The sequence below is a fragment of the Schistocerca gregaria genome, chromosome 4 (genome assembly GCF_023897955.1).
Source record: "Schistocerca gregaria isolate iqSchGreg1 chromosome 4, iqSchGreg1.2, whole genome shotgun sequence".
In the NCBI taxonomy this organism is placed as follows: domain Eukaryota; kingdom Metazoa; phylum Arthropoda; class Insecta; order Orthoptera; family Acrididae; genus Schistocerca; species Schistocerca gregaria.
Genome location: NC_064923.1, coordinates 652,381,731 through 652,406,678, shown reverse-complemented (window position 1 = coordinate 652,406,678; position 24,948 = coordinate 652,381,731). Strand labels below are relative to the sequence as shown.

Below are 24,948 nucleotides of genomic sequence, written 5' to 3'. Positions count from 1 at the left end.
GTCAAGATCCGCGTACGACTCTCTACCCGGCACTCAGTTTTAATCTGTCAATAAGTTTCTCATCTCAAGAATTACGAATGTAATTAGTCATCACATCTTTACGTTTCCATAACTGGTGATTTCCTATTACTTTTTTCTAGTAGTGCAAGAGCTTTCGTTTTGTTTGCTCCGACTCGTTTTTTCTTGTACGTTCATGATACAACTTCAAACATTTTCGTCTGTTACATCTGCATAAACAAAGAAAGGGAAATGTTTGATGATATAGCTAAAAGACTCCACCTAAGATATCAAAGAAATGCCACAGCTTTCCATCATCCGAGCTTATTCAACAATAGCACGATATAATCAGATCGAGAGCCACAGTAAAATCCTTCTTCTTATTGTCTAAAGAACGCCGACTTTCCTATCTGTACACCTAACCACGAGTGTCTATAGTTCCTGAAAAGAAACAAAACATAATCCACATTATTCACCACCGAACTGCCGTTGAAATTCATCACAAGTTGTGTCGCCAACTCTTCGGCCAGTGGCTCGAGAACGTGTTAAGTGGTCTCCCCTGGTTGTATCTGTGTGTAACGATTCAGCCGATGTAATTCGATAAACCGTGTAGGTCACCGCCAGTCTCCTACTTGAAACTTCATTATACAAAACAATTTTCCTGCACTGCTATCACACTGTGAAGCTCCTTGAGGAAGCGCTAGAATGTATCATTTCTTTGACTGCAGCCTGCCGCGTTTCACAGTGTGGGACAACGCCCCTGGTGGTGAGCTACCGAGTACCGACACCACACGTGAGTGGCGGCGGGTCCGTGCTTTTTGTCTTCTCCAGGGGGGCGGCACGCCTCCAGGCTCAAGTAAATCAACATTATACGCACCATAAAAACGCGTTTTACGACGTAATTAAATACACGTGGCATCTGTACCGCTCTTCTTGTCTCCTACGGAATGAACAATGACAGTTGTCCCCGATAAATTATCTGCTTCCTCCGTATCTAGAATATTAAATTCCTACTAGACTTTTTGCACTATTTGAAAAGCCCAGCTTCCATACTATCTTCAGATTAATCTGTCAAAATAGCTTTTATTCTTCGGTTAAATGAGATGAAAACAAGCATTCTACTTCACTTTTCAGCTCATTCTGTATATCATGCTAGCAATGAAACGATTTACAGCGTGTGAGTCTGTGGTTAAAAGATACCTTTGCAAGTACGTATGGCTTTTGAAATGGGTGGTTGTGCAGTCTTGGTATACACACGCAGAAATACGTCTAGCTCTGTTGATTACATCACATTGCTTAACAGCAAATTCACGTATAAGTGTGTGACACTTTTTGGACTTTCAGCAGTGCGCTTAAGTTTCGACAAGTTTCATCAATACCGACCAGTGACGATGGCCGAGCAGTTAAGTGCAGACAACAAAGAGTTGTCATAAGAAGTTATCGGCCTGATAGTGCAAATGAGATTTATATTTACAGATAACTTTTATATTCGAACATTTTCTCCTTTGGCATCGATACTCTTCTTGCAGCGGTTTTCCAGTGACACTGATCCATATTTGTAGTATTCCTATGGAAGAGCTCCAAAATACTCGTCTACAGCTGCAATCGCTTCACGGTTGGAAGAACAACGCTGGCCAGGAGGGAAGACTTTCGAGTTTTGCGAAGAGATGGAACTCTCAGAGAGCTAAATGTGGGGAATGGGATGGTGTTCCCAACACTTCAAAGGACAGACCCCTCAATTCTCCCACTGCCAAGACACGTTTGTGGGAAGGTTCGTTGTCTTGTGTGGTAACTTCTTTTTAAACGTAGCTTTGACACTTCATTACGATTGATTATATATAAAAATATTTTCGTCGGCTGTGCACAGCTACGTGTACATCACTATATATTTCTATTTATTAGTTTGCAGGTTCGTCTTCGTTCTAACAGGGATGAAAGCGTATAAGGACTTCACGCAACTGTTATCACAGTAGTTGTTGATTTTCTTGTTGCTTAGATATCCGGCGATTGTATTTGATAGAGTACTGACTCGGTGGCACCTAAATACACTGGATCTCTGAATTACGTGCTATTATTCCATGATAAACTTTAATAGATATCATTTTTCATCTTTTTGATATTTTTAATTAGCTGAAAAATATTTTTCCTTTGCTTCTAAATAGTAAATTTCACTGTACTATGAAACACTTATTACTCAGCTAAAATATAATTATTCGATATCTTTCAAAAACGAAAGATAACTTTGTTTAGATGACTTTCCTCAATTCTTGGCTATTGCATTTGATTTAGATGCGATCACTTATTTGAGTCATCATTTAACAAGAGACTATTTTGAGTAACTTCTCAAGCGTTCCTTCAAAAACAGTCATAACTCAAAGAATAGTTTTTAACCTGACACACTCTTCATGTTGGTTTATTTGTCATCACAGAGTACAAAATGATGCCGCGTATTTATAACAGCTTTCAGTAACAGGCAACATATATACGTTCATCGTAGCCTGAGCATCAGCTAATGATGTTAACATCAACGTTACTAGTTTTACAGTGTGTATTTATTAATAATCTCTGCAGGAGATATTGCGTAGCCTATGGATTCTTGCTGCAGATGTCTGTCGACTCGGTGAAGAGTTAATCCATGACGCAAAATGCCCGTGTCGCGCGAAGAACAACCGTCAACTCTCTTCCGATCTCTGCGGCGCTCATATAACAAAGATAATACAAAACAAACACTTTGTGGTTTTGTATTAAATAGTTACCACTATAAAACCGTTAACATTCATGCGTAACATATCATGTAGCATACTTTACTTGATATCGTCGAATCGGAAAAATCCACAGTGGTACAGCCCAAATTCTATATCGGTACACTTGATAAAAGACAAGCTCGAATTTTACTTCTTTGCTCTTACTATCTTTTAGAAGGATGTACGGATGGGAATGTAATGGACCTGCTGACTCTTCTTAGTACGTCCCCTGGCGGAATAGCAACAGTAAACTAAGATGTACAGTAATTCTCTTGTAATGACTGCTTCTGGAGTTGGATGAACATCTCAGTGACGCTGTCGCGCTTCGTAAACATACCCGTCACGAAACGTGCCGATGTGGTCTTACTGAATGATATACACATTTGAACCAAATCATTATGACCGCTGTCCACCGTGAGGTTGCATACAGTCTGCTGGCACTGAAGTAAGGAAAGTATACATGGTGGCCAGAAGCAGTCTGGAAAGCTTGTAAGACTGTTGCACGGTAGGCTGTCCTGGGAAATAATGTTCAGAAAAATATTCGATACGTTGAGCCGTTTCCGAGTTAACTAGCATTGAAGTTAGCCAATCAGGCCATTGTGTGTTCAAATTCAAACGGCTCGCCAAATACTGTTTGTGTCAGTTATTCTCACAGGGTTGATGATAACGCACCAGATTGTTCAGCCTTTCACTCGGGTTCGATCTTTACTACCGTCCAATGATTAAGGAAACTAAAAGAAAGACGCGTTTGGCGGTACAGTCTCCGGTGGGCTGCCTGAATTTGCACGCGCAGCGGCCCGATTGGCTAATATCAATGCTAATTAACTCGGAAACAAGCAAACGAATCGAATTTTCTTCTCAACAAATATTTTCAGCACGATCTATCCTACAACACCCTTACAAGCTTTTCAGGCTGTTTCTGACCACTCTGTATAAGCGGAGCAGAGACGAAAGGAGGATCTTTCTAATGTCGTACGGGTCGCAAATGGGGGAATCCACAGATATACGCAACTTTGACGAAGATGCAGATTGTTATGGCCCCGCATTGGGAACCGGCATTTCGGGGACGGCGAAACTGGCGGCTCTTCGTATCCTACTGCCGTGAGCATCTATGGAAAGTAGTGGACGCACGGTGAAAGTACGAGTAGGCGACAAGGTACGGCACTTCTACCCCTTATCACTGACAGTGGAGGTCGGGGATTTTCACGTTCTGTAAAGCAGTAGACGTGACAGTAGGCACGTGATCATGGAGACTCGATCGTGGATCAATGGAAACTTGTCGCCTGGTCAGATGAATAAGTTTTCTGGTTGCATCGAATCGATAGTCGTGTCAGCATATGCCATCTAGGCGAATGTCTTCTCGGAAGCTGCACCGCGCCAAGAACGCTGGCCTTTGGAGGGTGTATTATGCTCTGGGGTACGTTCAACAGGGTTTCCGTGGGACCTATGGTACTAACTGAAGGCATCATGAAACCTGTAGACTACGTGAACTTTATTGCGAACCAACTGTATGTTCACGACTGATGTCTTACCCAATTTAGATGGCATCTTCCAGCAGGATAATTGACTGTGTCACAACACCAGAATCGTCCTAAAGTGGTTTGAGGAGGATGATACTCAATTCACGTTGATGTCTTGGCCACCAAATTTGCGTCATCTGAACCCAAGGGAACAAACCTGGAATGCTATCGTGTGCCAGCTCCACGCGCAGGAAGTACTGTCTCGCAATTTCCTCGAATTGCGTGATCTGTACGTATACATTTGGTGCCACGTATCTCCGGAAATCTACCAAAGACTTGTCGAATCCATGTACGTAGAATCATTGCTGTACTGCGTTTCAAATGGGGTCCAACACATTTTTAAAGAGGTGCTCATAATGGTTTCTCTTATCAGCTCCATTAACAAAACAGCAGTTTTTTCCTGTTTTTAACCCTACAAAACCCAGTAGAAACAACAATACAAATAAATGTACTCCTCAAAAGGATGTCTTTTACCAGTAACAAATTTGTAGCGCATCACGTGATCATCACATTCCCTAAAAGCCGTTTAAGGTAATGGCACACAGTCCGATGGTCCTACACATTGGCCGAGGATCGGCCATTGGAGCTTCATCGACGGCTGTCGTCGCCACCAGGCAAAGATTTATGGCTGCATCAGCAGAGGGCCCGTCTTTTTGAGACGTCGTCCCTCCGCGTGCCTTTATATGTCGTCAAACGCCGGCAGCCGCTAAACGCAGCACAATTGATTCCAATTTTGGCCGTCGCAGCGTCGACTCTCCTAGTGGCCGAAAGTTTTTACGCTTCCGATCGGCGAACGCCGATGCTAATGCCCGACCGCTGGTCTCCACGTTGAATCTCTAAGAGAGTCCGCGGCGCTGTGAAGGATTGCTTCATTTCGGAGGCTGCAGGGGGCTACCAAAGCGAGCAAAGCCTTTAGCACGATCCTCCACAAACTCCCACTTTCTGGTCTCGAAACATCGAGCCACGGTTTGTGATATATCGTCTACACTCGTTAACATCAGCCATGTGACATCCATTGCTGGATGCAGATGTCTCCAACCGATCTTCAACTTTGTACTGCAAAATGGCTCCTAGAAGTTTTATTTCATCCAATCCGTTCCATTACGACGCCCTTCAGAGCAGATCTAGGATTCGGTTTTGGGGTTGGTCATAGATTTTGTACTGGCTGTCATCTTTCCCCAAATACTAGGGTTTAAAGTATCGCATATTCCTACAGGAGGTAGACGTCAAGAACAGAAGGAAAATTCCGGTAATGACACACTCTGAGATAAAAAGAACGACACATCACGAAGGAATTATCTGAATGGGACGGAAATTGTTACATGTGATATAGTTTCAGAAAAATTGATTGTTTTACTCAAGAGAAAGATGTTCACAAATCGAGCAGGTTAATAACGCGTTGGTTTATCTCTGGCCCTTATGTAAGCTGTTATTCGGCTTGGAATTGGACGCTTCCTGTAATCTGTGGACGTTCAGAGTGTTGATGAAATACAGAAATTGCATCACGATTGAATACAACATGCACCATGCGGAATTTTCTCCATGGTAGTAATATGTGCTTCTGAGGTATATCGTGCAAAATTCTGCCCAACTGGTGCGTTAGAACGTCAAAATTCCCAGTTGTTTGAAGGGCCCTGCCCAGAACGGTCCAAACATTCTCAATTGAAGAGGTATCAATGCAAGCCCAGGATGCTTTGCCATGAAGGACAACAAAAGGGGGCGTAGAACAACGTCACCAGGTTGTCGAGCCGTACCACGGACGACAGTCAGGTCGGTACACAACCACTGTCCAGGGCGTCTCCAGACACGTCTTCGCCTGAAACCTCATTGACTGGAGCAGAATTGTGATGAGTCGTACCTCGAACTGAGCCACAGTGACCAACGACGACCTGCCTGGAAAAACCCCAGACAGCAGTGAGATTGACTGTCTCCCGTCCAACGGTCCGACAACCGAGAGTGATGGTCTGGAATGGCATTTAATTTTGTACTAGTACCTTTGGTTGTCATCCGCGATACCCTTACAGCACAGCGATACATCGGCTACATATATTGTGTTGCCCTTCATGGCAACCCACCCTGGCCATAAATTTCAGAAAGATAATGCCCTTGCGAACACGACGAAAATTTCTACTGCTCCTCTTCTTGGCCAGCAAGATCGCCGGATCTCTCCCCAACTGAGAACGTTTGGAGCATTATGGTCAGGGCCTTCCAACCATCTCGGGATTTTGACGATTTAACACACCTATTGGACGGAATTTGGCACGACATCCTCAAGAGGACATCCAACAACTCTTATCAGTCAAAGCCAAGCCCAGTAACAGCTTGCTTAAGGACCAGAGGTGGGTCAGCGTGTTATTGACTTGCTCAAATTGTGAAGCTCTTACATGACATCTACCGACTTTCGCCCAATTTGGATAATTACTTCGTGGGGCCTCGCTGTTTGTTTTTTTTTCTGTGTTCGAGAGTATGTCCGGGACCTGATACATCTTGAGAAATGGGTCTCATTTGTCTTCTTTATACAGATAGACATTACACACAGTGATGCAATTGGTTACCACGCTTCCTGACACATCCTTCACCCCTTGTTCTCAGTGATTCACGCAGATCCCACGTCCTGCAATATCTGCACATTGTCGACGGGTTGGGCACATACCAATATCTTCAGATGTTTCCACAGCCAGAAATCCAACGGATTCATGTCTGATGAACGGGGAGGCGATGCTACTGGACTTCCCGATCAATCAATGCATCACCAGTGACACGTTGCGAGGAGGTGCTGCCGCACGATCCATACAAAATTAGGTGGTGGCCTGTCGTGCTTAAACCAGAGCCGTTGTCTTTTTGCAAAGTTAACTTCCTCCATCGCGTAATGAACTACAACAGTAAGACGACTTACACTGTCGGATACTGCACGTCAGTCTTCACAAGTGAAACGAGCCGTATCTCAACAGATATTGGTTTCCGTACATTTAATTTTAGGACTCTTCTTCTAATTTTGACCAATACTACGTCCTGCAGCAATATACGACACTCTTTTAAAAACACCTTCATCTTTAACGAGCTGCAGAAGCCTAAGATTTTAGAAATAGTAACCATACATTTTCCCGATGTTATTCAATCTGTATATTGAGGAAGCAGTGAAGGAAACAAAAGAAACATTTGGAGTAGGTATTAAAATCCATGGAGAAGAAATAAAAACTTTGAGGTTCGCCGATGACATTGTAATTCTGTCAGAGACAGCAAAGGACTTGGAAGAGCAGTTGAACGGAATGGATAGTGTCTTGAAAGGAGGATATAAGATGAACATCAACAAAAGCAAATCGAGGATAATGGAATGTAGTCGAATTAAGTCGGGTGATGCTGAGGGAATTAGATTAGGAAATGAGACACTTAAAGTAATAAAAGAGTTTTGCTATTTGGGGAACAAAATAACTTATGGTGGTCGAAGTAGAGACGATATAAAATGTAGACTGCCAATGGCAAGGAAAGCGTTTCTGAAGAAGAGAAATTTGTTAACATCGAGTATAGTTTTAAGTATCAGGAAGTCGTTTCTGAAAGTATTTGTTTGGAGTGTAGCCATGTATGGAAGTGAAACATGGACGATAACTAGTTTGGACGAGAAGAGAATAGAAGCTTTCGAAATGTTGTGCTACAGAAGAATGCTGAAGAATAGATGGGTAGATCACATGACTACTGAGAAGGTATTGAATAGAATTGGGGAGAAGAGGAGCTTGTGTCACAACTTGACTAGAAGAAGGGATCGGTTGATAGGACATGTTCTGAGGCATCAAGGGATCACCAATTTAGTATTGGAGGGTAAAAATCGTAGAGGTAGACCAAGAGATGAATACACTAAGCAGATTCAAAAGTATGTCGGTTGCAGTAGTTACTGGGAGATGAAGAAGCTTGCACAGGATAGAGTAGCATGGAGAGGTGCATCAACCAGTCTCAGGACTGAAGACCACAACAACAACATATTATTATTGTCTTAAAACATTCTTATAAGTTGTTTACATCACTGCTTAGTTTATCGCTTCAGCATAGGTTGCAAGAAATTGCAGTTCGTATAAACACATCATCTGAAAAAAAATTGTCCAAAATTTTGAATAGTACTTTTGTCAAGCAATTATTTTAAAACCATACTAATCAACAAACGTTCACAATTTTACAATTTATACCATATAAAGTCGAAGTGTCCACCCACCACTGTCTGTATTTCACTTAGCGCTAAGGCGGGGAGCACAGGTCAGTAGATTACTGCAATGGTAGCACATGTATAAAGCGCACATTTGGAAAATATGGCGGAAAAAGTCAGAAGTTACTCCCGTTTTTGCGGCTGTGCACCGTACCGTTTGGAAATCGTGAAAGCATATAATATCGGCAGACGCTAAACGAAGGGTACTGATTAATTCCCCGACTATTATTTACTGTATTTTAAAAACTAACTAGCAGTAATTACGCTGAGTTTTTACTATTATTTTCATTTTTCAGGTAAGCACGATCGTCTTTTGGTTCGCTTGGCTGACTTTCTCGAGCTGCGCGACAAACTGTATTAAATGCGATTCACTGCGCCTTTTAAAGCTGTAGGCTAGTAATGAGTGGAACGCTGTTCATGGCTTTGTACAGCAATCCACGTGAAACGCACTGAAATGTTTCTCGTTCAAACTTCATTGACCTTGTAGTCAAAGCAATTATCACTGTAGTTACTGTGGGAGGAAGGGAAACAAAGCATTGCGTTTCTTCCGAGCAGTTACTAGAGACTTCCTAAGTAACGAAGAATGCGCCCTTACGTATCATGGAGTGTATTTCCTAAGAAGTACGAATAAATCAGCGATACCAGTACCATTTCGTAATCTAATGCTAAATATGTATCTTTGTAAGTAATTTCTATGTATACAAGAGAAAAGGAAAAAAAGAAAAACCGTGGTTCCGCCCGGGATCGAACCGGGGACCTTCTGCGTGTAAAGCAGACGTGATAACCACTACACCACGGAACCGGGTTATATATCACATCCTTTAACTGTAGAATGATAGAATTGAGTGATGAATCAGTGTGTGGACGCTTTATCGGTTTAGATATGGCGTACGTGTAAGCGAATGCTGAGGATTATGCTTTCTTAATGTCCCCCACACTCGATATGACTACTCTGCACAACAGTTCGCGTGACGGATAGTCTACGGAAAATACGTTAGGCGTTACATACTCTAGAAGTAACAGCAATCTCTTACCAGTAAGAGATCACAAGATAACCAGAGTGAAGGATGATGTAACAACTGTTGGTTGAAATGATATGCACGGGAGTACCAAAAACTTTCGACCCGTCATCGCTTGAAAGTATCATCTCTACAAAGCACTTTGTCTCAGCTGACGAGGGCTTGGAATATATCCGCTGTAGTCTGGTACAACATTCTAAAGATAACTTACGAAAGGAAAAATTTAAATCATTTCGCAAGAATGGGAGCATATTTCTCTCTATTGTCAGTCGAAAATTGTACTTGTGCATCTCATTATGCCACCTGCACAATTTACGTACTGACGGATCGTTGCTGTTTTTATTTCTTATGTAAGCCAACAGTTGGCTTCAGAAGTAATACTGTCTTATATACGGTGGGTGCAACTGTGGAACATTAAACGTACGTCCATAAGTACCGTTTCTACTTCTAAGTACTTACTCTGCAAGGCGCACTTACGAGGCATGGCGGAGGTTACCTTGGACCGCTAGACATTCCGTGTCTTGTTCCACTCGCAAATGGAGCGAGGAAAAAACATCCTTCGATTTGAGCTCAGTTTTCTTTTGTCTCATTTAACGAATAATTACGAGCAAGCACTTCATTTAATAAAATACCTTCTTACAATGTTATACTGTTTGTCCAGTGTGACTCCCCTTTTCTATTCCATCAGACAAATAAATTTTGTCAAACTCTGTAAAATACTACAGTACAAAAGCCATAACTTACTTGTTGCATGAAAATTTTGCCTGATAAGTTAGGAATTGAGTAAAATCCCTTGGGGACAAATTAAAATAGTAAGGTACACGAGAGTTCTGCACTGAGAGGACAACAAAAGAGAGGTAAAAGAGGAAGTCATTAGAGTTTCGATTGACGCAGGTTTTCCATTGCGATGGCTCCTATGTGTAACTTATGAGAACACTATTTGATGTGAAAATTATATTATTTTCTCGAAATAATCCGGCTACGAACGATTAAGTAATAAATCATTGAAGGTTCCAATTAGAGTTTCATTTTTTATGAAGTAATCTCTAAGACCAAATAGCGGTGGCCAAAACCTTTCCAGTAAACAAAAAGTCCCTCACCTCGCTGGTGCTTCTTCACTAAAATTCTTTTTATTATTTTCTTATTGATTGGTCACTGGAGAGTGATAACATTTGCAGGTATCTTCAAGGATAAGGCATATGTGGGAAAAACATCTTGAGGTTTTGAGGTTTGTATCGAAGCACTATTAGATTCTCCAATGCTACGTTCTTCTGTATCCGTTGTAGGAAAATATCGGTAAATGGAGCAGTGGAAGGAACGATAATTAGTGTTTAACATCCAATCGGCGACAAGGTCATTAGAGATTGAACGTAAGATTGAACAGAAAGTGTATGGGGAAGGAAATAATCCACCACCTTTTCAAAGGAAACATCTCTGCGATTTAAGGACCCACAGGGAAACAAAATCGCAATGGCTGGGCGGGTAAGAGAATTCCGATCTTTCAAATACGACTCCAGGGCCGCAGTTGGTGTACCACCTCTCTCCGCTTGCACAAGCGAGGACGTACGCACCTCTCGCATGTGTAGTTTTAAGAGCGGGCATAGCGTAGTCGTTTAGCTGGAGCACCTTCAACGATGGTAATCTCGAGCACTTCGAGTCTTAGGTTTTTCGGTGCTGTCTTGTCTAACGACACCTACTGTTCCTTCGGGCGTGCGTGAAGTTCTGTACTACTACCACCACGTTTAACTCTTACAGTAACATACAAACGGCGGCCGATGCCATAACGCTTTCTGCGTATCTACGGAAACCTTCGAATATAAACACTTAGCAGAACCAAACTCGTTTTTCTATTTTTATTGTGTGTCCCGTCACTCTGACCATATGGCTGGCCTAAAAATAAGTACATGTTGCATCCATTTGAAGCTAAAAACAACAAAAAAAGCTATATAACTGTCAAACATACTAACACTGTGATAGTGTAATAACATTTCCTGGATTGTACTAGAAATGTAACTAACTTATTAAGTTACCACCATCTGTTGCTCTTTACAGTTTATGTGATAAATTCAACCGTTTCTTCATTGTCTGTGGATTTTCTTGGTGCTTATTTGCTTCAGCATAGGAGAAAAACAAATTGTGAGTGTTCGACCTTGAACAAAATACTATGTGCAAATAGTGAAGAGCGAGAAATAGTATTTTCAAAAAATGTTCAAATGTGTGTGAAACCTTATGGAACTTAACTGCGAAGGCCATCAGTCCCTAAGCTTACACACTACTTAACCTAAATTATCCTAAGGATAAACACACACACCACTCATGCCCGAGGGAGAACTCGAACCTCTGCCGGGACCAGCCGCACAGTCCAGGACTGCAGCGCCTGAGACCGCTCGGCTAATCCCGCGCGGCAACTGTATTTTACTCAAGGGGTAAAAATGTATTCATTATATTTATCATTTCAGGGGCTTTTCTCATGTGGCGACTGAGATTAAAAGAAATAAGGATGATCTACCACCTTTTCACTACCAGACAGCGAGAGTGTCACTCACCTGCTAATTTGTCCCGAGACCGCGAAGGTATCCGTCTTCTCATCTACTTACAGATGTTTGTTGCTTAGTCGGTGACATCACTACAAAAACAATGAGAGCGAGAGAGAAAGGACAGCGGAAAGCTATAGTAAGTAAACCGCCTTCAGAGATGTTAATTACGAAAGTACATTGTAAACGAAAAGGAGCATAAACTGAAAAAGCCCTGTCACGTTATTACGATTGTCCACTCACAATTTCAGACGATTTGGTGAGCTACCTTATTGCTTTAGGCCAGGTAGTGGATATGACAAACGAATCAAGACGTTCAAACGTTCAATAAAGACAGTGAATACGAAAATCAGTGCCAAGAGAGACAATGAGAGCTACCTGTGGGAGATGAACCTCGAAAATTAAAAATGCAAGTCATGTAAATCGAGATACGTTTGCAGAAATAGGGGCGCTGCGTTGAAGCTTACTGTATTACTGTTGATGGACTCAGGATGTTTGCGAGCGAAGCAGTCGTGTGTGCCCTCACCGTAATAGCTATGATAGCTGCTATAAGCCCCTGACCGACTATCATGTTTCTCGACTGCTGTCTGGTCCATATACGTTGCTGCTTTGAAGGTGATGGAGAGACAGCCGTGTTCTAAGAGGCTGTGACCTCCACTTCGCAGCTACTTACGAAGCGGCGGGCCCAACATCTTCAAGCAATCACATACAATTGAGACCCCGCACTTCTGTTACATTGGCACCAGCCCGCACTACACCACCGTGGGAGATGAAGTGCTGCCCAATGTCACCAAAACCGGTGGAGATGGCACTGACAGTTCCTGTGCCCTCAGATTCGAAGTGCGGCTCAGTCGTTTGAAGTTTAGGTGACAGTGCGACCTTTTTGCGCGCCTGTTCGAATGCACGGACAGTTGGTCTCCCGATACGCCGGTATTCTCTCTTGTCCAGTTCGAAAGTAACGGCTACAACTTCAAGAAAACTTGCATGCTTGGGGGATTTTAATATTAACTCAATTCAACACAGAGAAGAACAAATACACACGGCTGACATTCAAACCATGAGAACGGAAGATGTATGTCATATCTGCAGAAGAACGAGCACCCAGATCACAGCGAATAAAGATGTTTTGGGAAACGAAGAAATTGCTGACTGCTAAGACCTAAACTTAATCTACATCTACATCTTAATCTACACCAATACTCCGCAAGCCACCAGACTTTGTGTGGCGGAGGGTACTTTGAGTACCTCTATCGGTTCTCCCTTCTATTCCTGTCTCGTATTGTTCGTGGAAAGAAAGATTGTCGGTATGCCTCTGTGTGGACTCTAATCTCTCTAATTTTATCGTCATAGTCTCTTCACGAGATATACGTAGGAGGGAGCAATATACTGCTTGACTCCTCGGTGAAGGTATGCTCTCGTAACTTCAACAATAGTCCGTACCGAGCTACTGAGCGTCTCTCTTGCAGAATCTTCCACTGGAGCTTATCTATCATCTCCGTAACGCTTTCGCGATTACTAAATGATCCTGTAACGAAGCGCGCTGCTCTCCGTTGGATCTTCTCTGTCTCTTCCATCAACGCTGTCTGGTACGGATCCCACACCGGAGAACAGTATTCAAGCAGTGGGCGAACAAGTGTACTGTAACCTACTTCCTTTGTTTTCAGATTGCATTTCCTTAGGATTCTTCCAGTGAATCTCAGTCTGGCATCCGCTTTACCAACGATTAATTTTATATGGCCAAAAAAAAAAAAAAAAAAAATGGCTCTGAGCGCTATGGGACTTAACATCTGAAATGATCAGTCCCCTAGAACTTTGAACTGCTTCAACCTAACTAACCTAAGGACATCACACACATCCATACCCGAGGCAGGATTTGAATGTGCAACCGTAGCGGTTGCGCGGTTCCAGACTGAAGCGCCTAGAACCGCTCGGCCACACCGGCCGGCTTTATACGGTCTTTCCATTTTAAATCAGTCCTAATGCCTACTCCCAGATAATTTATGGAATTAACTTCTTCCATTTGCTGACCTGCTATATTGTAGCTAAACGATAAAGGATTTTTCTTTCTGTTGTAAACTCTCTTGTATTATGTTTGATTTTAATCCTCCAATGTGAGCGTAAACTATGTAAATAAATAAATAAATAGAATGGTAAACGGGAAAACTGTTAGCGCCAGACAACCGATCGTCCGCCGTGGTGCTATTTGTTGGCCGGTGAGTATTACTTTTCATACTCAAATTGACTGCGTTAATTAGTGAGACATTTAATTACACAATTAATAAATCCGTGTTTCCTGCCAATGAGCTCGTTATCTCGTCAGGATGATGACTCTGTAATTGAGTTTTCCGGATTAATTTTATTTCACTCTTTCTTTTCTGGTACTAGAAAAGGAGGTCTGGGTGGCTTCGCCGCTTGCTGTGTCTTTCCATGAAAAGCCTATTGGTTATAAACTCCTCAGATAACCACTTGTACTTGCTCTCACTTCGGGCCTATTGTTGTTAATTGCCGGTGATGGGATGTAGCGCGCCGTCCCATTGCGTCTCGAATTCAGGCAGCCGCTAACGACTAACACGGTGATGCGTAATTAGGTCAACGAGGCTCAAGTGGAGACAGTTGACAGACGTCTAGCTGTCCGCGTAGGCTGCCGAGTCAGCAGCACCCATGCGCGCTACCTGACGCGGAACGCAGCACACCATAATCTTCTTTACCACTTATCTGTTACACGAATTACGACACAGGGAATTTTTACTCGATAGAATACGCGTTTTGAGTGTCCAGTCATCATCATTCGATCCATTATTTCATTATTTACATATAAGACTTCTTCGGCGCTATGCAGATGTACACGTTGTCAGATCGTCCACGGTAGCATACAGTTTGTATTATACATGTTGTCCGGTTCATAATGACTGAGTTATACCGCATCCCAGAGTAGACTAACAAACTTAAGGACATGCAACTCATTTACGTAACTCAGAGATTTGAAGTTTTTTTTTTTTTTCAAGAAATACAGAAACCAGCCACTTTCTTTGTAGAGCTTTATTTATGCAGACGTTCGCCCATCTTCAGTTCGCACAATGCATTTATGTCTTCAGCGTCTTTGTCGACTGCATTTTGAACGTTGCGCTGGTATGTGCGAAGTAACAATTCTTTTCGATTGGTACTCGTGTATTTACGTTTAATTAATACTACGGCGTCCTATTGTTCTGCAGTTTGTATCTCCTTTTTCCGCTTTTATGTGCATAGCGCAAACACTTTAAGGTTCGCGATTCACTGATACACTACAGCATTCGCCACGCTGCCTACTAATGCGCTTGTTTATATCGGAAATTGTATCTGACGCTACAATTTTCGTGCACATTTGAAGTCACTCATGTTTACAAATTTATTATTGCTGATCACATACCTGATACACCCATCTGTGTGATTACAGATGCTTAATATTCAGCGTATGCACTTTAATGAGTCACATTAGGTTATTTTAAGGGTAGCTCTTTTATTTAATTACGTAAAGTCAGTAGAGTATCAGTTAATGTGAATGGTTTGCTACGTCGTGGAGTAGTGACAGGTTAGCACTGATACAATGATAACTAAATTATAGAAGTGGGTCATCACATATTTTATACACAGTAAATAGACTGAAACATTAGACTAAAATTTTAGAATGGTTAAGCAAGAAGGAAATGATACATTGTACAAAGTTACTAAATTCTTACATTGGGAAGAAGAGCATTATTATTTTTATGATTTTTACGGAACTCTATTTGACATCTTGGTTGCATAAGTAATTTATGTAAATTTCTTATAAAACTTTTGTTAGACAACTATGTTGGATCATTTAGGATATCATTCGAGGATGCGCTCTTGTGGGAATAAATTACTGTTTCCTCGAAATCATCAAAAGCCTGTTTTTTCAACAACGGTAACTGCATTTTAGCGTGGTCACTTGTTGGTGCACGGAGTATGTGATAGTATACATGTCGGTCCCTGGAGCGTGTCTCGGGTGACTAGCAGCATGTAACTCTGAATTCGTGCGCTGTAGACACTAAATGTTAATCAACACAGAAGCCTCCATACGGAAATACCAAATATACGCAAGCGGTTGGTGATCCAGATCTTGGCAGTTTTGGAAGACTTCTTCAGTGTGTTTAGAAAATATTAACCTAGGCAGTGCATCTTTATCTTACAGCGAGCAGTAATTGATCTGCATCCTCTTCCTGCCGTTCTCTGTAGATTGTCCTAGCGACATATGCTGGAACAAAAAGCGTGTTCTATAAAAACACAGGGGTCATAGACCTCACAGGGAGGTGGAAACTCTCACCACATGTTCCAGCGTTCAGGTCACACAATTTGTTCTTTATGCTCGATGCCTCCGTCTGATGAGCCGGCTCGAAACGGGATGGTTTTTGTCCAGCTGCGGTGTGTTGGCTGTTGGGTGTAACAGCTTAGTTGCTGCAAACTGCCGCAGCTTCCGTACATATCGTATTTTTTATTGTCACTTCACTCGTTCTTGAAGGCGATTATTAATATTTAGTAATACATATCCGTTAAAATTATGTGATTAACGCAGCTACCATTGTTCTTGAGCCGAGATTAGCCTGCCCGTTAAATGAAATCCAATTTGTATAAAGTAAATGCCTCCAGTGGATAAGAATGGCACCTATTTTCACCAGGAATGACGGTAAACACGACCAATTGAACATCAAGAAGCTACGAGACCAAGTCAACAATAAGGAACGACAGATCCGCAGCAAAATATGCAGTAACCGTGATCTCACTCGGCACAACGGAGAAGTAGGCACTAAGTTTCCGCGTCCAGGACACCGTTTCAGAGTGCCCAGAAGCAAACCTTAACAGGGCGCCATCAAGTCCAGCCGTCCAGAAATGATGACGGACGGCATCATTCTGTTACAGGCTAATCTCCGCTCACATGCTGCCAAGATTGTTTAGATTGCTCCGTAGAAGTTTCGCTGGGAAGCCCTTAGACATCCTCTATACAATCCCCTCCATCCTCCATACACCCTATACGATTTCCATCCTTTTGGAGCGCTAAAGAAAGATATTCGTAGATATCAATTTGCTTCGGACGAAAAGGTGCATTCTTGGATACAATTATGTTTCCGCAAGCAGCCGCAAGCGTTTATTATGAAGGCACTGACCATCTTGTCTGGCATTGGGATGAACCTATTAACAGTTAAGGCGATTACTTTTGAAAAAGTAAGGAGTTTGGTTGTTCTTTTGTTTTTGTATGTCTCGTTAACGTTTTATCGCCCCTTATAATAAACAAGTTCAAGTATTTCTAGTTATCGTTGTGAAAAGTGTTGTAACTGATTGAGACTGCAAAGCATAATTTAACACATTTTTGTTTGTAAATGTGCAATACGTTTCAGGAGTAGCAGTAAATGTTTTATTCGGTAGTTGCAAGAAAAAGTTCGACGTAAAAGTACGTAATTTTATGTATCGTTTTTATTGGCCGTAGAGAAAGGTCTAGATGCTGAAAAATTAAGCTGCACACTGATGACTACAGTTTCAACTATTTCCCAATGAAACGAGACTATAGGTACGATTTTATCACGTCTGCAAACGCAATGTACAGCGTATTTATAATAAAACTTTCAGTACTTGAGTGAGTGTAGACGGAAAACTATTTACCCTACGAGTACCCAACATTATAGGAATGACGAACCGACTGTGCGCTGCGTTTTTTAGCACGACAAATTGTTGAAAAAGTAAAAATAAACTGTTGCCATGGCTAAGAATGCTGGACGTAATGTGTGATCTTCAAGCAGTGCACGAGCTGTGCCACGAGAGCTGGACGCACCGTGGTCCACCGTTCGAAAAATGCTGCGAACGGTTGTGAAATAGTATCCGCACGAACTTCACATACACACCGACTTTTACGACGTGAGGTTTGTAACATGGCACGTAAACATGTTACGCAATTACCCGTTGTTGACCTCTGATTTGGAAATTAAAATGTATTTATTTCCATGATTTACTCGTTATTTCTCTTTCGCATGTCCTTACAAATGATTTTACAAAGTTTCGTTGCTCTACGGTCATTCGTTTTTCATGAGGTTAATTGTAGCCTAACTGTATATTACTGAATGTACAGAGAAAATAACGCAGAGGTGGTTCCATAGGATTTACATCAGGCGAATTTGTTCGCCGAGACATCAACGTGAGTTCACTATAACGCTACCCAAACAACTGCAGCACGGTCCTGCCTGTGAGACACGGACAATTATACAACTGAAAGATCACATCGCCGTCGTGGAAGACATGAAGCATAAAGGGATGCAGATGGCTCGCAGCTGTCAGGGTGTCTTCGATTACTACCGCAGGCCCCACGCAAGCGCAAGCAGAATGTCTCCCATAGCATAGTACTGCTCCCACGAGCCTGCATCCGTGGCGCGCTGCACGTTTCGAGCTGCCTTTCACCTCGATGACGGCGTTTGCGGAGGGACCATCGACGTAGTGTAGCTTTTAATATGATTCGTCCGAAGAGTCGACACGTTTCCACTGATCGACGGTCGAACCGGATGGTCCCGTGCCCTGCAATCGTAATTGACGATGTCATTGAGTCAACATGTGAACACGAAGGCACAGTCTGCTGCCGAGGTCTATGTTCAACAATATACGATGAATGGTGTGTTCCGAAACACTTGTGCTTGCACTAGCGTTGTGCTCTTTCGGCAAAGATGCCACAGATCACCATCTATCCTACTTTACAGAGCAGACTAGTCTCCGAAACCCACGTTCTGTAAAGAGTCGTGGACGTCATTCGACCAGCTTCACAGTTTTCGAGATACTCGTTCACATTCTCTGCATAATAATAATCTACCAGTGTCAGAGTCGCTTATCTCACTGGATTTCCCCATTTGCAGCCCTTATCTTCGCTAGGGTGATCTCCCGTCCGTGCCTGCTCCGCTTACATACTTTTGTTATTGTCTGCTCCCCTTACATACACTACTGGCCATTGAAATTGCTACACCAACAAGAAATGCAGATGATAAACGTGCATTCATTAGACAAATATATTATACTATAACTGACATGTAATTACATTTTCACGCAGTTTGGGTGCATAGATCCTAAGAAATCAGTACCCAGAACAACCACGTCTAGTCGTAATAACAGCTTTGATACAACTGGGCATTCAGTCAACCAGAGCTTGGATGGCGTGTACAGGTACAACTGCCCATGCAGCTTCAACACGATACCACAGTTCATCAAGAGTAGTGACTGGCGTATTGTGACTAGCCAGTTGCTCGGCCACCATTGACCAGACGTTTTCAATTGGTGAGAGATCTGGAGAATGTGCTGGCCAGGGCAGCAGTCGAACGTTTTCTGTATCCAGAAAGGCACGTACAGGACCCGCAACCTGCGGTCGTGCATTATCTTGCTGAAATGTAGGGTTTCGCAGGGATCGAATGAAGGGTAGAGCCGCGAGTCGTAACACATCTGAAATGTTACGTCCACTGTTGAAAGTGCCGTCAATGCGAACAAAAAATGACCGAGACGTGTAACCAATTGCTCCCCGTACCATCACGCCGGGTGATACGCCAGTATGGCTATGACGAATACACGCTTCCAATGTACGTTGACCGCGATGTCGCCAAACACGAATGCAACCATCATGATGCTGCAAACAGAACCTGAATTCATCCGAAAAAAGGACCTTTTGCCATTCGTACACCCAAGTTCGTCGTTGAGTACACCATCGCAGGCGCTCCTGTCTGTGATGCTGCGTCAAGGGTAACCGCAACCACGGTCTACGAGCTGATAGTCCATGCTGCTGCAAACGTCGTCGAACTGTTCGTGCAGATGGTTGTCGTCTTGCTAACGTCCCCATCTGTTGGCTCAGGGATCGAGACGTGGCTGCACGATCAGTTACAGCCATGCGGACAAGATGCCTGTCATCTCGACTGCTAGTGATACGAGGCCGTTGGGATCCAGCACGGCGCCCCGTATTACCCTCCTGAACCCACCGATTTCATATTCTACTAACAGTCAATGGATCTCGACCAGCGCGAGCAGCAATGTCGCGATACGATAAACCGCAATCGCGATAGGCTACAATCCGACCTTTATCAAAGCCGGAAACGTGATGGTACACATTTCTCCTCCTCACAGGAGGCATCACAACAACGTTTCACAAGGCAACGATGGTTAACTGCCGTTTGTGTATGAGAAATGGGTTGGAAACTTTCCTCATGTCAGCACGTTGTAGGTGACGCCACCGGCGCCAACCCTGTGTGAATGTTCTGAAAAGCTAATCATTTGCATATCACAGCATCTTCTCCCTATCGGTTACATTTCGCGTCTGTAGCACGTTATCTTCGTGGTGTAGCAAATTTTAAAGGCCAGTAGTGTATTTTTGTTCCGCGTCACGTACTCGCAACGTAAGGAGGCGGCATCCAACGTTGCAATGGGCGGTGGGTATAGTGTTTTGGCTTATCAGTGTATGACATAAGAAGAGGGCAAGCTGAGTTTCACACGAACGAAGAGTGTTCTCGTAAGTTTCCTCATACACTTGAGGTTATTGTATGCTGACACACCATGGCAAGGTGACGGTCAGTTGTAACGAAGGAATTAAGGGGCGGTAAGAGCTTATAACTAATGCAATTGCTGATAAAATAATTCCTAGCCGATCCTGGGATGATCACTCATAAGCGACGAGGTAACAAAAAAGAACTCGGTTACCACCTTGTAAACTGGGTAAAGTAAAACTTGGACTGACATAAGAAAAATGGTTGAGAGCAACTTGCAATTTCAATCTGTGAAAATAGTGGGAGTGTCAGGAAAATATACTTTATCGAGATAAAACAACCGCACTGTTTCAGTCCCTGCCTGTCGTACTGGCCATGTCGGACGCATCAGGAAATCTAGTTGTAAGCTGCTACGTACGAGCAAGTTCACTAACGGCATGCGCCGATTGCGTCCAACAGTGGCGGGGAGGGCTCGAGGTGCATCTCGAGCAGGCAATTCGGCGCATGCGCGTCGGTCGGCGCGCTGGCTGGGTGCGGCAGGATGCCCGGCCGACACTGGCGCAATTGCCGGATCATTACCTCGTTACCGGCCGCCGTCTGCGCTCGCGGATCCCGTCTCCCACCTCCTGTGTCGCGGTTGCACCAGCTGGCGCCTGCCGCTGCCCGGCGCAGTTAGGCCCTCGCGGCCACGCCTCCGCCGGTTTCCCTGTGGGCATCCAGAGGTACACAACACACACACACACACACACTGCTTCGTCCGGACCCGGCCTTCAGCATCTACATAACCCTCTACGAGGAGTAACTATAAACTTTTACCTGCAATCTCGATAAAAGAAAGTTACATTAAAGGGCGGTCGTCTTTAAAGTTTCTGAATACGTGGTAAAGCGTCCGCGGCCATGCTGCTCCTATTGCAACCTATTCCGTTCATCGTATTCATAAAACTGACGTAAATATTTTACTATGTTCTCTTCCGCGTTAACTGGAACCTCACTAACGGCCGGGGCGGCCGAGCGGTTCTAGACGCTACAGTTTGGGACCGCGCGACCGCTCCGGTCGCAGGTTCGAATCCTGCCTCGGGCATGGATGTGTGTGATGTCCTTAGGTTAGTTACGTTTAAGTAGTTCTAAGTCTAGGGGACTGATCACCTCAGAAGTTAAGTCCCATAGTGCTCAGAGCCATTTGAACCATTTGGAACCTGACTGTAATTCGTTTACGTGGACAGTCAAATACGATAAAAAGGATACGTTTTACGCTGTGCGTTACGCGCATAACGACTCAGCGATGACGCAGGGCAACAGTTTCACCGGTGCAATTAACTTTGACAACACTGGTAAGCCAAGTGATCTAAATAACCTGCAGTGTTGCGAACAGCTGCAGTTACGACGTAAAAACAGGTGACTATAGAAACAATGCAGCTTCCAATTCCATTTAATTTAGCAATAGAATGAAGTAATATATACACTACCTAAAACGTCCTCACATGAGGAAAGTTGCCAACCGATTTCTCATACACAAACAACAGTTGACCGGCGTTGCCTGGTGAAACGTTGTTGTGATGCCTCGTGTAAGGAGGAGAAATGCGTACCATCACGTTTCCGGCTTTGATAAAGGTCGGATTGTAGCCTATCGCGATTGCGGTTTATCGTATCGCGACATTGCTGCTCGCGCTGGTCGAGATCCATTGACTGTTAGTAGAATATGAAATCGGTGGGTTCAGGAGGGTAATACGGGGCGCCGTGCTGGATCCCAACGGCCTCGTATCACTAGCAGTCGAGATGACAGGCATCTTGTCCGCATGGCTGTAACTGATCGTGCAGCCACGTCTCGATCCCTGAGCCAACAGATGGGGACGTTAGCAAGACGACAACCATCTGCACGAACAGTTCGACGACGTTTGCAGCAGCATGGACTATCAGCTCGTAGACCGTGGTTGCGGTTACCCTTGACGCAGCATCACAGACAGGAGCGCCTGCGATGGTGTACTCAACGACGAACTTGGGTGTACGAATGGCAAAAGGTCCTTTTTTCGGATGAATTCAGGTTCTGTTTGCAGCATCATGATGGTCGCATCGGTGTTTGGCTACATCGCGGTGAACGCACATGGGAAGTGTGTATTCGTCATCGCCATATTGGCGTATCACTCGGCGTGATGGTATGGGGTGCCATTGATTACACCTTTCGGTCACCTCCTGTTCGCATTGACGGCACTTTGACCAGTGAACGTTACATTTCAGATGTGTTACGACACTTGGCTCTACCCTTCATTCGATCCCTGCGAAACCCTACATTTCAGTAGGATAATGTACGACCGCATGTTGCAGGCCCTGTACGGGCCTTTTTCGATACAGAAAATGTTCGACTGTTGCCCTGGCCCGCACATTCTCCAGATCTCTCACCAACTGAAAAAGTCTAGTCAATGGTGGCCGAGCAACTGGCTCGTCACAATACGCCAGTCACTACTCTTGATGAACTGTGGTATCGTGTTGAAGCTGCATGGGCACCTATACCTGTACACGCCATCTAAACGCAATGCCCAAGCGTATCACGGCCGTTATTACGGCCATTAGTGGCTGTTCTGGGTTCTGATTTCTCAGGATCTATAGACCCAAATTGCGTCAAAATGTAATCACTTGTCAGTTCTAGTATAATATATTTGTCCAGTGAATACCCGGTTATCACCTGCATTTCTTCTTGGTGTAGCAATTTTAATGGCATTACACTTCTTATGTGACCAGACGGAAAATGCAGGGTGTATGAAAAAGAACTCCCTAGTTTTAAGTATAAATTTAATGTGAAAATTAATGAAAAATTGCATCAATGAGTACAAATCATGAAAGAGAATTCCTTCTGGTTTGTTTAATCTTAGTAGACGTCAACGTGAGATCTATTAGTTACTCTGCACACGTCGAGACGATATTATACTTCTCGCCACGTATTCACCAACATTTCAGGTGTAACTGTCCCAACTGCAGCGGCGATTCTTTCCCGCGAATGACTGATGTCTCTGATCTTTTCACTGTACACAATATTTTTAATGTGGCCCCAAAACAAAAAATCCAGTGGGGTTAAGTCTGGGCTTCGTGATGGGCCAGGTTTTGGGGTAAGTCCTGCCTATCCACCTTTCTGGAAAGCGAGTGTCGAGTACCACACGTACGTGGTTACTAAAAAGAGGTGGAGCGCCATCTTGTTGGGAAAACACAAGCCCCTTCCCCGTCTCAATATCGTCCATTTGGGGAAAGATGTACTCTGCCAACATGTCACAGTAAATGTCCCCATTTATTGTTTTTTCGACAAAAATGAAAGGACCAATCACACGATCTTCCATAAAACCGCACCAGGCGTCCACTTTGGGAGAGTCTCGTTGATGCTGAATAACTTCATGCGGATGCTCTGCCCCCCCCCCCCCAAATTCTGCACTAATGACGATCAACTGTTCCACTGATACGAAATGTAGCCTCATCAAAAAAAAGAGAATCTTTTTTCAAAAAATTAACATCATCATCAATTCTGTGGTAGGTGTTTCACCACCATACTGACGTCTAAAATTACGTTGCACAGTTTGACGAATCAAACACCACAAACTAGAATTGTGTATGTCATCTTGTGTAGATTCTAGGACACATTAAAACTAGGGAGTTCTTTTTCAAACACGCTGAATAACATGCTTTCGATCTCAGCTATCGCAGCATTGTAATTAAGAACAATTTCTAATTCAAGCAAAGGGCAATTTTTCTGCGTGAGCTTTGTCTGACGTAAAGGCATATTGCAGGGATTTCGTCACATAGTTAAACATCGAAGCCTCTGAGGAAATTACAGCCAGTCGTCTGGTAAACGCTGAACTCCTTCCATATCGGACTTCGAGGAATACATTTCAGTACTAGAATTGACACCGCTGCATTCATAACGAGGCTATAAACAAGAGAATCCCCGAACACACAAAAAAGAAAGAAAGAAAGAAAGAAAGAAAGGTACCGCCCCTTCTTTTTATGATGAGCTGTTCTCCATTTCGCCAGCGTTTGGCAGTGGCGTGTGAGAAAGGTTCGTACATTAGTTCCAGTACGTTGGCAGCTTACAGCTTAATGTCTTGTTATTTCTCACGAGAAATCTCTTACTTTCGCTCCAGGTCAACTTTACTGGGCTCAGACGCAGTGGTAAGGTGGCAGCTGTGAAAATGCAGCATTCGTACGGCGTGCTCGACGCCGTGAAAATTATTGTTTTCCATGTCTCTACGACTCTTATCACTCTGGCTAGTGTGAAACCATATCTGTGGTATAAAACAATTGACATACCCAAATCGGTATTCGATTTTTCATTTTTTCCCCAATAATTTAACTGTGTAATATTTCCTTAACTTAAACAACCTTTCACAACCTCTTAGAAAATATTTGTAACTAAGAATCTATGTTTACAATGAAAACTGGAATTTTGCGAGCAATATGTAAATGT

General features: G+C 43.4%; 1 protein-coding gene and 1 non-coding gene across 2 annotated transcripts in view; one reads left to right on the top strand and one right to left on the bottom strand.

Annotated features, from left to right (window-relative positions):
* The window catches only part of LOC126267391 (papilin), a 1,111,154-nt gene that overhangs the window by 437,764 nt on the left and 648,442 nt on the right, over window positions 1-24,948 (top strand). The gene's annotated exons all lie outside the window — the stretch shown is intronic.
* Trnav-uac (transfer RNA valine (anticodon UAC)) lies at window positions 9,186-9,258 on the bottom strand. The gene has a single exon. It is a non-coding gene; the product is annotated as a tRNA-Val (tRNA).